This window comes from Arvicanthis niloticus, chromosome 18 (assembly GCF_011762505.2).
Source record: "Arvicanthis niloticus isolate mArvNil1 chromosome 18, mArvNil1.pat.X, whole genome shotgun sequence".
NCBI lineage: Eukaryota > Metazoa > Chordata > Mammalia > Rodentia > Muridae > Arvicanthis > Arvicanthis niloticus.
The window spans coordinates 7,350,864-7,367,796 of NC_047675.1; the positions used below are offsets into that span (position 1 = coordinate 7,350,864).

The following is a 16,933-nucleotide window of genomic DNA, read 5'->3' on the forward strand; positions in this document are numbered from 1 at the left end:
CAGAGGCAGGCAGGGGACCAGCCTGAGGTGGGAACTATTGTCAGGTCTGAGCTGAGTCAGGCACATCTGACTGGCAGTTTAACAAGATTACTGCAGCCTGCTGGGCTGTGGCGACTGAAGGGGCAGAGGGAGGGACTCGGTGAGTGGGAGAATCTCCAGCGGGAAAGGTGGCAGTCACAGAGACAGGAGGTGTTAAAGACCCGGGACCAGTATGGTGTGTCAGAAGCAGTTAGATTTTGGATGTGTCCTGATAACAAAACTGCTCATGCCAACAGAGAGAACAGTTAAACACAAGGCTGGAGACACTGGCTTAATTTTTAGAAGTTTGAAACCCAGTATTATAGTGACCAGGAGACTGAATCCTGGAGGGGTTGTCTCCAACCCACGACAGGAAGGAGGAAGGTGACCAATGGGCATCAACAGCAATAGTGACTGGTAAGACAGAGAGGGAGGGAGTAGAGAGACCCTCAAGGCTGCAGTTACAGGAGGAGGTTGGCAAAAGACAGGAGAGAAATCAAGACTTGACAGAGCTAAAGGAAGGCAGCTTCATCAGGTGAACGCAGGAAAGATCCTATTCTCGAAAGAACAGATGTCTAACAACACCAGACGTGATACACTGAATACTCATGGTTATTACTAAAAATGCAAAAAGGAGGAATACATTCATGAACCACATTGGGAAAAAAATGATTTTTTTTCTCCAGTTAAAAGACTCTACAAATCGGTGTCTCTCCCATGAAATCTCTTCAAAAGGTCTACAAGAGACACAAAGCTGTGTACAGAGAATGTGTGAGCATTTGCAAACCTTGACAGAAACAAACAGAACTGAGAGTCTGTGCTTCCTTACCTTTCAGCCTGAGCTGGGAGCTGCGGGTGCAGGAGCTAACCACTTCTTTTACCAGATTCTTGTTTTCACATTTAAGAAAATAATAAAAGCTGAAAGTTGGCAAAAGGTTCATTCTCTTAGCATCAAAACACGGCAGCACTGTGACCAACAGGTGCTGCAATGGAATAGACTGTTTATAGAAAGGGAGGGACTGGAGGAACACATGCCCGGAATGAACGTTCAGAGAAACATTGCATCCCTGTGCCCACTTAGAATCCACACTCTTGCCTAGATAAACAGAAACACAGACACAGATGAATTCTTTTATTAATCAGAGTTCGGCTAAAGGATCAAAAATCCAATTTTACAAAATGGTATCCTATTATAAAAAAGTAAGTTTGTTTCCCATTAAATCCCCTTTCTGTCAAGAGTTCATCGAGAGCAAGATTCTCAGCACACACAATCATTACCAAGAAAAGAGGGGAAATGTTCTCAATTACCTGAACATCTATCTTCACAGCAAACTGTCTCCGTCTCGCTTCAAGAGTAAACCTGTGAGCTGGGAACACTAACTGTAGGATGGACCCTGGAGAGCCACTGAGAGAGCAGCCAGAGCTTCCTCTCCCATCCCCACAGAATCAACGACAACCCGCTGTCATCCTTTCAAATGCCTAGAGACTACAGACCATGAGATGTAGCTGCTTCAGGGGAGAAACCAGAGTGGGAGCTTTTGTCCCATCAGGAAGCAGTCCATCCGAAGAGCTAACAGAGGCCGATTTTTCATGATATTTAGAAAAACTAAGCTTTGAATATACGCAAGCATAGAACAAAAGGTCTGCCTGTCCCACAATCTAGGCCTTTCTGCCTCGGATTAAGTCCAGTCCTACCCAGTAAGTAAAACTCACCAATCAGAAAGCTGCAAGGCCGGGCTCTCAGGAAGGCTGAGAACCCCCAGTCCCTGCTCTATTACTGGACAGTCTTAGTGCCCACTAAGCCATAACTGAACAAATCCTTACAGGGCTCACCACTGGCCCAAAAGCACAGAAGAAAGAAACAAGACTGAAGAGATTTCCCATTACCACAGCTTACAAGGTGGGGAAGGAAGGAAGCATGAGCCGCACAGTAAGTGCATGGGAGATGGCACAGGGCACTTTTCTGGGCTATTTATCTACCAAGGAACACACACATGCAAGAGGAAGAGGAATGGCCAGTGCTGCCATTTTCTTTGTTGCCACTACCTCTCCAGTGTCTCCTAAGCTGTGGGTCCCTTCTGATGGAAATCCAGAGGGTGAGGAATCCTCAACCAATTCCCTTCATCCTGGACTCCTAGAAGGTCTGCATTACCTTAGTTAGAGTCTTCGTAACTAAAACCTGAGAGCACAAGGCTCCTGCTTCCTGAACGACACCCCCCTTTGTTTGATGCATTGGGCAGGATTTTAGTATTTTATTTTAATCACTCCAATTCCTTCCCTTCCTATCGTAGTATTTCTGTTGCTGCTGTTTCCCTCTTGGTTTATCCCTATCTTCTTACCATGAACGAATTATGGGTTTTATCAGGGTGGCCATGACAAAATCCTGTCACTTCGACCTACAAGAGCTCCAAGTAGAGTGAAGCAGGACAAGAGACGGTCACACCACTGGCCATGCTGACGCTCCACTCCTGGACCCCTTTCTTAGCTGACTGTGGAATGCTAAACTTCATTTTAGGAATTCATTTTCCCGATCGACAATCCAAGTGAGCGCCTGCTGCGGGCCCTGAACCCACGGACTCACGTAGTAGAAGGAGAGAGCAGACTCCTCGAAGCTGTCCTCTGACTTCCAAATGTACACCATGGCACACATGGCCCCTCCCACAGACACACATATACATAAACGAGTAAATATAATTTTAAAAAATTATTTTCAAGGTCCTTTATTAAAAATATGAAAGCGCAGAAGTTACTAGTCTCATTTCTTGAGATAATACTTTTCCAATTAAGCAAGCATAGAAGTGAAGAAAATTTAGCTAAAAATTTTTCAAGCATCTTATTTCAGTAAGATAAAAATACCATGACAGTCATTGTACAGTCTAACACACAGCTGCAAGTCCCAATGCTGTCTGTACTGAAGAAGTGGGGGCTGGGAGGCAGGGCAGCAGAGAAAAAGAGAAAGCAGACACAGCAGTCAGTCAAACACTTCCTTTATCCTCCTGCCTCCTGATCCTCCTTTCTGTGTCCTGTTCCAAGATTTTTTTCCACCTCATCATGACAGCAGTTGAGATGTATCCTTGGCCTCTTGCTCCTACAAACCAGTTGTAACCCCATGATCCGTCCCCAGACTGTGACAACTGAACAATCTTCCAGACACTGACAGATGACCATGCTCAGCTCTTCCACGCCTCACCTTTTCTCTCTGCAATCTAAGCACCCTGGGCTTTACTTTGCTGCACTTTGAACTCTTCAACTTGAGGTGTTTTGGGTTCCTGCTAGGGTGGAGGGAATGATGTCCAAAACACACATTCATTCTTTTCAAACTAGGAGTATGCTGTGTATGCACATGAATGCAGTGCCTGCAAGGACCAGAAGAGGGCGTTGGATCCCCTGGCGTGCACGTTAGAGGTGACTGAATTGCTTGATGCAGGTGCTGGGAACCAAATCTGAGTCCTTTGCAAGAGCAGCCTGTGCTCTTAAAAACCAAATCATCTCTCCAGCCCCACATTCTGGCTCTTCTTAAAGAAAGACAGAGCAAGAGCCCTCAGTGTTGTAAGTCTTGAAGCCCTGATGTGCTTCAAGACTTACAACAGTTCCACACCCTGCCACCGGCTACCAAGCAGGGAAGCCATGCATGGTTCATACCCACAAGGCACCGACAACATAACACGGCAGATTTCCTAACATGTTTTCAAAATCATCAAAGCGGGGACTGTGCACTTCACACATATCCAATGTATCAAGCAGAGAGTTGACTGTCCCAGGTTCCCTATGGACCACCAGGTACTCCTGTGATAGGCCTGGGGAACAGACAAGATGAGACCCACTGTGCTTAACAGACAAGGTGAGAAGACCCACTGTGCTTTCACACAGAGATTATGAGGATACCCTGTATACCCTCAAGGAACTCAGTATCATTAACATGATAACTAAAAGGTATTACAACAGAGGCAGACTCGACCAGCAGGTTTGTGCTGTCCCTCAGTTACGAGCTCCTTAGTCCCAGCCCTGTATTTACCATCCTTTATCCCAAGTTTATCAGACTGTGTTAGATATGCATTAAGTATAAATGCACATTTTAGACATTCAGGAACTTACTGGAGAATTAGCTAAGGGAGAAAAGTAGGCTGGTAGGAACCTTTTTCCCAGACAGGCAAGACTCAAGGGTGTTAAGGTGCTTTGCCTTCACACAGGATGCCCTGAGCTCAGTCTCCTGGAATCACACAGTGGAAGGAGAGAGCCAACGCTTTCACGTTGTCCTCTGAGCTCCATAGGCACAGCATGGATGCCCACATGCTCGAAAGACAGACCGACACACACACACACACACACACACACACACACACACACAAATATTTAAATTTAGAACCCCCTACCAATTGCATCAAACTTCCTTCCCAATCCCTTGATTTTGAGAGACTACCTCAAGCATAAGTGATCTGCCTTTAAAACTCAGCCACAGAGTATAAACAGCTTATTATCCAGTCTTTCATGTTAGTCACTGTATGGTAACTGTACCAACTGGATTGCCTCTTCAGATAGAAGCTACACACTTTTCTTCCTCTCTCACATGCCAAGTAGAAACGCACGGTGTGTTTGTGGCATTGGCTAATACTGACTTAAAAACCAAACCTAACACAAGGTGTGCCCTCTGAGAAGGGGGCTTTCCTGAAACACAGACTATCTCATCCCGCACAATCTGACAATGTTCTCCTTAAGCACAAATAAATGTCATCTACTCTTTGTGTCAATCATTTGGATAGTAAGTTTGGTTTTCTTCAAGTTAGCAAAAAAACATTTAAAACCTATCAAACATTCCCTCAAGCTTAGACAAACTAAACTGAAAGTATCTGAACACAACAGGGAAGGTAATGAGGTTGTCATTAGTCGCTCCAAACTGCAGTGCCAGCAAGGACCCACAACAAAACAGGAAGCTGTAACAGATGCGATGGCACGACACACACCACCAACTGTGCTGAGCATTTATTCCCCATCAAGAAAAGCTACTGGCTGGGGAGACAGCTCATGGGGTCAAAGTGCTTGGCTGGCAGGCTTAGTGACTTGAGTTCGATCCCCAGAACCCAAGTAAATATGGAGATGAGGAAGTGTGCACCTATGATCCCAGCACCCCACGGGAGCTCACAGACCAGATATACAAGAGTAAGCCGTGCAAAGACAGAAACATTAATAGCTCAAACCCAGTAATGCCTCAAACAAGGTGGCAGGTGAATACAGATTCCCAAGAGCTGTCTGCAGATACAGATACACACACACACACACACACACACACACACACACACACACACTTTCTCTCTCTCTTAAAAAAGAAAAGCCACTATATTTTATAAAATCGGCATCTCAACATTCATTCTTTTTGTCCAACTGAGCTGAAGGTGTTTGAGTGACATGACCAGTGCATACCGACTCAGGGTCTCTCGCCCTAGTCACTCAACATCCTGAAGAGGTGTAAAGGATGGGAAGGGGATGGCACAGGCTGAACACGGAGCTACAGGGGCGATACCCAAGCTTTCCCCTCCACGTTGAAAATATTCTCAGGCCACTTAAAGGCGATGGTGAGAAGACAGACAAACTCTGTCTGGTGGCTATGCAGCAGCCTGACACTGAGGCAAGACAGAATTTGATTCAGTTGGGTGAGGATCCTGCCAATCACCAGCAGCCGTCATCTGGGTGGAGCATGAAAAACCCTCTTACACCCCTGCCCACTATTATCCATAACAGAAAGCTAGGAGATTAAACCTGGATGCTTTTTTAACTTTAACTACACAGGGAAATTTTTCTTGCCGATTCTTCATAAACCAGTATGTCTCGGTAATCAAAGCCACATTCTAAGACATCGCTGTTATCTCGTATAAATGAGAAAATGTCATTGTGAAATCCATTACTACAACACAGGCAGGAGGGCGGGGAACCTATTTCCCGATATGCTAGGGAAGACTAGTGTCTTCAAGGTTCATTAATTCTGCCAGCTGACCAAGCCACGCACATGTGCAGGGGCCCTAACAGCACTAGAAAATAAAATTCTAGTGACGTGACCCTTGGCCCCAAGACCTGTCCTGGCGGAAACAGGCTACTGTGGAGGAAATGGGTGGAGTTTACATGTACCTCAAACACACACACACACACACCCCACAGCCCGTTTCCCTCATGTTGCCCTGAAATAGTGGGCTCCTCTTCTTCAGTGGGAGAAGCTTGTGTTGCCAGACAGACAAGTTCTGATCCACAGGGAGAAAGTCACTAAGGTTCAAGACAGCACACTGCCTGGCTCCCTGGGATGAGCTGCAGGACACGTTCCTCAGCCTGGGTTTGTTTGTGAAATGCTCACTCACATCCCTCCCCCCACACCCCAAGTTCTTCTCTTGGGGTGTTGTTTTCTGTTGTGTCTGGAACGTTCTCAGTGGCCACAGTAATGCTGTTGAGACCTGCTGTCAGGCTGTCTGCATACTTGGTGCATCCTAATTGACAGGACATTTGTCTTATCTATAAGACTTCTCTTCTTTGGATTTGGCCCAGGGTGGCTCATCTAGTTACCGAGTGGTAATGCCCTCGGACTGTTATTCGCCAACCTTCCTTCCGACTACCACAGTAAGACTCCACCCCAGAATCTGAAGTAATTATGTGTTATCAGGGGTGGGGGTGGGGGGATTAACACTAATGATGTAAAAAGTGATGTAAGAAGAACAAACAAACAGAAGACACAGAAATGTAATCCCAGTATTGGGCTGGGAGGCCAACTGAAAATGCATGAATAAATTCAGAATAGTAACTGTCAAAGGCTTTGAGCAATCCAACTAACTTATTAGCTCGTCCCTCTGTTTACTGCACCTTCTAAAGCCTTCTTCGGGAGCTGGCAGAAAGACGCTTTAGTACAAATTCCCTAACGTGGTTATTTCAGTCCTTGTTAACTCTTCTGCAATCATGGAAGCCATCGGACTCCTCCCACACTCCTTTATCTAGACAGGACAGGCTGCCCTATTAACACTCACGACTGTAAGAACATTGATTTGTCTAAGCAGTCACCACAGCCGAATGCTCACTAGGTGGCTGGGTCCATGCTGAGCCTTTCATGGCTCTGCACCTGCCCAGAGGAGATGCAACTCCTTCATTTTAACACTGTTTTAATATCTCTAAAGCTACATGCAGTCTTTCCTTGATAGAACATGAAATCCGGCTTCACACTAGATGAGATACAAACCCACTTCTCTCTTCATAGCAAATCTTGGATGTACGATCATCTCTACTTTTCTGCTAGTGGAGAAGAACCACAGGCTAACAGTAATTTTTCCAAAGTTACAATGTGAGTGTGTGCGGGCTTGATGGGCCACAGTCTTAACAGAGGCAACCAGCTCCTTGCAATGGCAATGCAGGACCGTCAGCACCAGCTGGCATGCGCTCTGCTGTGGGGCTTTCCTGGATAACCTGGTGCTGCTCAGACACTACAGGGTCAGTATTTTGTCATCTGTGCTCCAGATCAATCTCACTCTTTAAATGATGTCTTTTCTCCTCTGCACCCTCTCTATACAGAGTCTCATATTAAAAACTAAGGGACTGGTAGGATTTTAAGAATCTTCTCCCCGTTTCCTCCTACACTCTCTCTCTGCACAAGATCCCCTTATGTTTCCCACCCCGCTGCTTTTAACCCAAGCAGCAGGCACGCTCCTCTCTGAGCTTACTCTGAACTCTACCCAAGGCTACATCTTTCTCACAGTTGCCTCTTCTGACTTCTTCAAATCTTCCTCCTAATTCCTGGGTGTGGGCTTGGATAGAAAGAGTGAATTTACATGCTGTCTCCTCTTCTGCGATTTCTGGGTACAGAGCAGGTAGCTAGAGACCCACCACCCCTTCACCCTGCACAGAAGGAGCCCACTTGTAGCTCTGAGTTTCCCATCTCTAACCTAACTCGGCATCCCACTGGAAATCCACACATCCATGCCAGTGTTCCGCCTGCACATGCTCTACCCCTCACTACTCTGGAGTAGCTGCATCAGGTTTCCAGCCACCGGTGTTCGAAACTTAAAGGTCATCTCTGGCATCCCTCTTGTAATCTTACAGCCCTGTAATGGCCACGTCTTCATTAGTTTTGTCTGGTTTTTGTTCATTTTCCATTTTATCAAAGATTAATCATCACATAAAATAAAGCTTTTTTAAAAAAAATGCAGCATACAGCATCTACTCCACCTGATTCCAAACTCTCGACGGAGCTTTCTTGGTGATTTCTCAATGCCTCTGCATTATAGCACATGACAAACCCTCAACTGTCCATCTGAACAAATCCCCATCCTCTCAGGCTCCTTCAGGAATGCCCACCAAGGTCAGACATGAAGAAAGGCCATTCCAGCTGCACTGGCCACATTCTGAGCTTAACAGTCACTGGTGGCTACAGCTCTGGGTGGTATATGGCTGGTGCTTACACCACTGCAGAATTTCCATTGGACGGGGTTGCTACAGGGCCACTCACCCTTGCTTATCCACTTTGCTCCCTACTGATACAAGCCCCCTGTACTTCTACCCCACAGGAGTCCCCACACTGCCCTGTAATAATTCTTACAATGTTACTGATTTTTTTCTTTCATTTTTATGTGTCTTCTCATGAATTACTCTGTTAAAACTAAAAAAAAAAAAAAAATTAAAAATAGGTAATCAACATACACACATTAACTATAACACTACACACACACACACACACAAACAAATAAGGGGCTTATATCCCTCTTCCCCTAAAAAAAGTTTTCTTTCAATCTATACAAATAAAGGGACTTGCATTTAACTAAACGAATGACTTAATTTAATGCCTAATTATAGTAGTTTAAGATAATTAGCTACTCTTTTTTTCTTCTGGTGTTTGAAACTGAAAGGAAAAATAGCTGTGCCATCTGAAATAACTCTACTCTGCACAGGCGCACAGTAAAGAAACCAGACAGACAAGGAGCAGGAACAGTTTGAATAAGTAGATCCTAAAACTATCTGAGATTGTATGAAAAAAATATATATATAGCACAGGAGCCCCAAAATTAAGGAAAACGGTAACTAAAGCATTTAAAAGTCCCATGTAAGAACATGTCTCTGAATAAACATGTGGGTCCTTTTATATCTCTCCTTCCCAAATATGACCACGAACATTCTTGACACCCTGAACTAAGACACATATGAATGTTTAGTTAGTGCTGATGTGTGTTATGTGTTCCTTCTTTCAATTCAGGAGGGTCTCTAACAATAAACAATAATATGGAGGAAGGAGCGCCACCAATTCCCCACAACACAGATGTGGGCTCTTCAAAGAGAAACGCGCTGGGAACCACACAGAAAAGAGATGTAGGAGAATCAACAGGCAAGGATTCCTGCAGCCTGACAGGATCTGAGGCTTTCTTCCCAGGGGGGACTCCATTCTCCAATCCTGTTTCCAGTTTATAATGAAAACTACAAAGGTGAGCTGCTACACCCTCCAAATATGGCAGCAGTTCCCAATGCCTCCCCCAAAATGGACGTAGTCACTGAAGTTTGAACTGTGATCCTGCCCACTTCTGCAGAGCTGTTTTATGGACGAGCTGTGCCCTATCTCGGCGCACACCTAAACGATCGGTTTGGCTCTGAAACAGTTCTGGAAGAGCATGGTGCTTCCGGGTTTCATCTCTCTTTGACTTAAAGGAGGCCTTTGCGGAGTTAAGTAATGGCTGAAAATACTTCATGTGTTTTTGCTACAAATCAGATCACTGATGGCCAGACTAGACTGAATACTTCTACCAGATAACGTCAAAAAAGGAATACGGACTGAAAGAGTAGACTCCGGAAGAGGTGATCTATGTGTTTCTTGGTATCACACAGACACCAAGACGTTTTGCCAATCTCAGTATCATTTTGACTTACTTTTTCTCCACCCTTTTATAGTTAAATTACCCTTTCTCTTCCCATATCTTTCCAACTCTCTCCTACTACCCACCACCTAGCTCCTTCCCTCCAGACCCCAAACTCCACTTTGAGTGAAGAATACAGTGGTTTAGAGAGTCAAAAGAAGAGTTCCCTGTACTTTTCGGCATGTCACAACTGTCTGATTTAATCTGAACTTTGTACAGCCTCAGATCACCCATTTCTAATAAGATCCCATTGATTAAACCAGACATGGAGTTTTTCTTTTCGATTTCTAGGATGAAAAAAAAAATCAATTTTAAGCTGTAGAAAGCAAACATTGCCCTATGGTTGTCAGATTTAATTGCTACTTAGCTCAAACAATGTTAGGTATACAAACAACAAAATCAGGCCAAAAGAAAACCTTCTTTCTTCCCCTCCCCAAAAGATCCAGGATGTGCTCAGCCCAGTGCCTCAGGAACACTGAGCATAACAGGAAAAAACAAATAAATGTGCCCTCAATACGCAGAGGATCCAGGTCTGGCTTTCTGTCTCAATCAGTTAGATGGAAGACATTACACAAGCCAGGTAACCTCTCTCAGCCTAGGATTGGCCAACTCTGTAGGAACCAATTGGATTAGACACTCTTGAAAGCAGTGTTTGACAATAAGGATCTTTACTCTCTGAAGCACTCGGCAGGACAGTCTCAAAATCAAACAGTGCGCTTAATCTGAAAGCACAGAGCCTTATGCACAAACTCACCAGTGCATATCTCTGGATAGGAAGACAGCAGAACACAGGATGTGAGAACCAGGGAGGAATGGAACCATGCTTCATCAGATCCTTAACCAGCTCTAACCCTGCCTCAAAACAAGTTAAGACTTTCTACAAAAGTTGACACCCATTCTTAAAAAAGAGAAAAAGTCCCCAAGGAATTTGCACCAAGCCGCTCTTATCTCCTCTTAGCTGCTCAGGGGAAGCAGAACCATTCTGATAAGACAGATAAACCAGACTACTGCAACCCTCTTCATTGGCAGCTTCAGCTTGGAGCTGATCACAGCAACACAAAGGGCAAGTTGAGGGAACTAATCAGAAAAGCACAGACTTGTAAATGTGCTGCTTTCCTGGCAAATCTGTCTTCAAACATGTGCTGTTTAAATGGGGGTGATGGGAGAAAGCACCCCTCCAGAAAAAGGATGACAAGGAATCAATTTGTCTAAAGGCCTGAAAGTACAAGCAGAGAGTTATGTCCACATTGACAAAGCAAAGCCTACTGGGTATTCCAAATCGAATTTAAGTGGAGTTAAGGGTCTCGAGATAGACAGACAGACAGACAGACAGACAAGACAGACAGTGAATCCAAGGTGTTCCTGGCACCCCTGCTGCACCATACAGTTGGGTTGGAACATGCAGCTTGCATGCTTTGCACTGCCCATGCATGTTCTTCTATCACACAGTCACACTAAGGGCAACATGTCAGCTCCAATCTGAGACTATCCTATATTATGAATTACAGAGAAAAAACTACAATATATATAGTTGTTGTTTTACTATAGACACCACATTTTTAACTCTTATAGAACTGCAATGCCTTGGTACAGCAAGAAGGGTCAGTGGGTAAAGGTGCCGACTGCCAAGCCTAATATCCTGAGCTTGATCCCCAGAACCCAGACAATGAAGGAGAGAAGACTGCAGTGGGAGAGAAGACTTAACCTTCACAGTTTAATTACACGACACAGCCTTTCTTTCAGCACTCTCCCACACCTCCCGAAGCATGCACTAGTATCCTTGGACTGGATTGTGGCAGAATGTTTGATCCTACAAATTGATGTTCGAGTTGCTGGGCTTGAGTTTTATAACATGTTCAATGAATTTGACTTGGGACTAGGTTAGAATTCCCAATAATTTCTAAGACAGCCCTAAACACACTTCTGCCATTTGACACGGCGTATTCAGGTTTAAGTGGTATTCCCAGCACTGATAACTATAAAGCCAAAGTATGGATCAGCTCTGAAAATCTTAAGAGGTTCCATGTCCTATATGCCCAGCTGATCTTTAATGTAAACAAACAAGAATATCCATCTGATTAATTAGCAAATTTATTTTCCTATTTAATAAGTGGTATGTATATGTGTATGTATGTGTATACTAAAGAATTACCTTTGAATAAATTTAAGGTGTTTTTATATTTAATTTGATATTTATTTCAAGAGGTTAGAGGCAACTTGTGGAAGTCTCTCTCCTTTTACCACGTGGGTTCTGGAATCAAACTCAGTTCATCAGCTTTACTGACAGGCTGAACCACCCTGCTGGCCTTTAATAATCAATATTTCTTTGTAACTAATTATCAGTAAGTATTTGGTTTATGGACCTATTTCATAGAGTTGGTACATTCCGGTCACAGAAAAATCTCTTGTGCATGAAGTGAGTTCAAGAGGAAAAAAAGTTTTCCAAAGAAACAAACAAAACCCAAAACCAATGAAACAAGAGTTAAGGATGAGGCTCAGGGCTGTCGGGCTGTGTGATTCATATCCCTGCTTAGACTGTAAATCCTAAGAACTCGCCAGCTGTGGCCTGAAGCAACACACAATCACTCTGCCTCAGTTTCTGTATCTGTAAGATGGGGACAACACTCTTCTGAGAAGTTCCAGAGCTTAAAAAAAGTTATAACCACCATAAATAATGCCTGGCACACAGTAAAAACTCAGAAAGATTAAAAAAAAAAAAAAACCTAAAATAATTTCCATCTACCTAGTGCCCTAAATCATGGCCAGAAACGGCAAACAAGACGTACTGAGCAGCCAAGTTCATTTAACCTTCGTCCTCAAGCATCGTTCCAAACTGAATTTGTTGTTGCTCTTGTTGGTTGGTTGGTTGGTTTTTGAGACAGGGAAATTGCCTTTCTGAAAAAATATCTGTGCAGAGGAGTCCTGGGTCAACTCTCTAGATTCTAGACTCTAGAACTTTCTGTGGGGATAATGACATTCCATTCAACATGGTAGTGACATATGACTACTTGAAATGTGGGTGGTCCCGGCAACACTGTATCTTACATGATGACGGCGCGGCACAGACAAGGCTATTTCTACCTTCTTAGACAGCGTGCCCAAATGATAAGAACTTAAGCAAAAGCAAGGGTCTTTCTTTTCCACCCGAGTCCTGTTGTTTTCAGTGGAAGCCTGGTGACTATGACCTGTTAAAGCAATAACATCCTCACTCACTCACCAGCACAGCGCAAGCTCCGAGCTAATAAGTGGTCAGAAACAAAGAAGCATGCTATCTATCCTCTGATATCTCAGAGGATCCAGAAGGCCAAGTGAAATTCACACTGGCACAAGCACGATTTGATACTACGATCAGAACTGCAAAGGTCCCCATTACCACCCCAGAGCATCAGATGAAAAGCTGCACCTTTAACAAGATGCAGCCACTGGCATTTGTCTGTCTCCCCCACCCCAGGAATCACAGTTCAGAACACTTTCCCCTCTTTTAGAAACATGGGGATTCTTCACCATCTCCCCTCCCCATCATAAACAAAATCCATGTACCACCCATATCTGAAGTATAACGCCAGACTCCTGCTTAGCTGCCCCTATAATACGGTTTAATTATGATGACTGAACTAATAGGCTGACATCATAGACTTTTACAGGCTGACCCCATGTCATCCTGATGTATCATTTTGCACCAGTTCAGTGCTGTAAATCAATTTAAGATCTCCAGCAGGTTGAAAAGGCTGGTAATGATGTTCTTTCTGCCTCTCTGGAGACTCCGCATTACACACAACTTACATTATTTATGAAGTCTCGGCGATGCCTCCATTAGCCCTTATAAGACCACAGAAGTAAGATCTTTTACACACACACACACACACACACACACACACACGGCCTTGATTATGTAGGCTACTGCAGCTTAATTGCATCAGTTTACTCTCCTTCCAGTCTACCACGTTACTGCATTTTATCTTGAGCCCAGAATAGCTGCAAATCAAGATGAGAAACCGAAATTTAGTTTTTAACTAACATGTATAACTGGGGACCAAGATTTACTTCCTCTTAATGTTCATGTGAATTTACCAGAAAAGGAATTTAAATTCCAAGATGAACAAGAGTTTAGCATTTTTAATTTCAAAAACACAAACAAACAAAAAACCGGTTACTCCTCCAAAATGTCAAGACCACCATCTCTCCAAGGATATAAAACTAGATGACACTACAAAAGAAGAGTATATTTGGTTACTACCTATAGTTGCAGGGGTCAAAACTAAATCAAGGACAAATCCCTATCCTCTGAAGAAACCTGATCATACTCAGGAGCCTCTGGCATCCCCACCCCCAGAAAACCCATCTCTCAAGACCCTGGTTTACAGTTTCCTAAGAAATGCAGACTTACACAAATGGCACTCTACCTTCACAGAAATGTCATCTAACTGAAAATGAGAAAAGCAAAGGGGGGTGGGGGGCGGGGGAACGCCAAGAACCAGAAAGTCAGTACAGCCTATTTAGGCCTGGTACCTACATCAGAGTAACACTGGTGCAAAACATATTCACACCAACTGAAAACACCCTGGCAGTGAACATTGCCTCTGCCTCGACTTCTTTGTGAATTGTTCCAGCACAGCTCATCAGCTTCCGGTAAAACTTAAAGTGGTAATTATAAACACGATGAAAAATGAACCTGGTCAGAAACAGTTTTCTCATTGTGCTGAGGTGTGGGCACATTATCCACCACAGGCCCTCAGAGGAAGAGATGCTGTAAAGGGCATGCTGTGATTTTTGCTCCAGCAACAGGAAGACATTACATAAACCAAGCAACTCCTTGCAGTCCATGCTTTGAAAACTTCAGATGTCACCCAAGAACATTAGAGGGAGAAGAAAGAGGCTGGGGTTGACAACATGGACTCTACAACGATGCTCTCTTAGATGGCTGTGGCATAGGCTGGGATTTTCAGATGAAAAGCTCTTGGCTGGATTATTTTGTACCGTGCATTTAGAAAAACTGCATGTGCCTCCGAATAAACAAAAGCCGCGACTACCATAGTGTCTGGATGTGGCCGGCGATGGTCCCTCCTGGCTCCCCAAAGCACCGCGGGGAGACGCTGCCCCCGCAGCCTTCACACGCAGTCCGCAAAACGGCCGCACAGGCCCGCGCTCTCACGCCCACCGCCCCCACCCCGCGACAGAAACACTAACAAAGACGGTCTGGACGAGAACAGTTGTTCTCCGCGCTCGGAACGCGCAGTGAGGCAATCGAATCCGGTAAAGGGAAAGGAATGAGGCGACACTGGGCGACGCAGGGGGTGTAGGCGGAAGGAGGTGGGGGGGACGCGAGGCCGCCAGACCTTCGAATAAATCAGAGAGAAATGCGCTGCGAACTTTCCTTAACCTCGATCTCCAAATCAGGCTGTGTGGGGACCCACGGGGGCGCGCGTCCATCCAGGGAGACCCGAGCTGAGTGCAGCGCTGTCCCCGCGAGGGTCTGCAGGCCGGGGTGGGGACACAATGGGGCTGCGGCCCGATACGTAACGGGGGTCCCCGGAGAGGTGGACACGCCCGACAAAGACGCGGGGAGACAGGAGAGGAGGTCTAGTGGCAGGTTCGCGGCCGCGAGGCGCCATCATGGGGGGTGGGGGGACTGCGTCCCGGAGCTCGTCCCAGATTCCCTTCAGCGCGGGTCCCCGAGTCCTCCCGGATCCTCCCCGGAGCCCATCTCAGATCGACCCCTGAGTCCTCCCAGAATCCCCTCGGAGCCCGTCCCCGATCCTCCCTGGAGCCCGCCCGGGATGCCCCCCGGAGCCCGCCCGGGATCCCCCTGGAGCTGGTCCCTGTCCCGGTGCGCCCTGCGCGGCACAGGACAAGTCCTCTCGAGTCGGCTCGGGTACGCTTGGCTTTACCGGCTCGGCGGCGCGCCCATCGGCGGGGACGCACGAGACCCGGCGCCGGGTCCCGCGCTCCGCTTAGCTCCCGGCCGCCGTCCCCGCGCTCCGCTTAGCTCCCGGCCGCCGTCCCCGCGCCTCGGCCCTGGCCTCGCCTTGGTGCGCCCGCTCGCTCCCCGAGCCTGGATTGATCTGGTCGCGCTGGCGTCAGGCAGTCGGAACCGCCCAGCCTCCACAGCCCGCCTGCCAATACCCGGCGCACAACCCGCCCGCCCGCCCGCCGCTCGCCCTCGCTCACACGCGCACCGCGCGCGCCCGCTGCCGCTTAGGGATCCTCTCCAAATTCCCGGCCTTCGCCTGCCTCCAACTCTGTAGTCCCTGCCTAGCTGCCAGTCAAGTTCCAAAGCCTGTGTTATTTTCTGAAATGTTCTCGAACACGACCATCTCGAGCCCACCCAATCGTCCTAAAAACTCACTTTAAAGGCCCTGCAATCACTGACCCAGTGATTTACCGGCCCTCAATATAGCATGAGCCCCCCAATTGGGTGACCTGTTAACTACTAGGTAGATGCATTTATTTCCAGTATGTACCTTTGCTGCAACAAATAACAGAAGCCATTTGTATGTTTGATACACGGTCTCTTGCAGCCCGGGATGACCTCGAACTTGTTTTGAAGGGGAAAAGGCCTTGAACTTCTCTTCCTCCAGCCACCACATCCTTAATGCTGGGATTACAGGTCTGCACATATTTTTATTTATAAGGTTCTGGGAATCGAACCTCTGGCCTTTGCATGCTGGACAAAAATTTTACAACTGAGCTTTAACCCCATTGTTTGCTTCCTTGCTTGCTTGGAAACGGGATCTCTCTGTATTGCCCAGGCTGGCCTTGAACTGGGAAATATCCTTTTAGTACTGTAAATTTTTGGTGTAATCTTTTAGATGACAGAGTCTTGCCCCTGTTCCCATCCCCCCCAAACACACACACACATACACACACACACACACACACACACACACACACACACAGGAGCTCACATATTACTGATCTGTTCAGACATCAAACACACCTTGAAACAACTTTTTTTTTTCTTGTGGTCAGTTTCTGGAAGTTGGCATGAAATCTTGGACACTTATCATAATGATGAGTTCTGTTCAGAGAAGAACTATTCCAGGAGTCAA

General features: G+C 45.9%; 1 protein-coding gene across 1 annotated transcript in view; it reads right to left on the bottom strand.

Moving 5' to 3' along the window:
- The window catches only part of Smad1 (SMAD family member 1), a 60,894-nt gene extending 44,925 nt beyond the window's left edge, over positions 1 to 15,969 (bottom strand). Inside the window, exon 1 of the mRNA XM_034522527.2 lies at positions 15,773 to 15,969. The gene's annotated coding sequence lies outside the window, so the exon portion shown is untranslated. The remainder of the gene's footprint in view (positions 1 to 15,772) is intronic.
- Between the last annotated feature and the right edge of the window lie 964 nt (positions 15,970 to 16,933).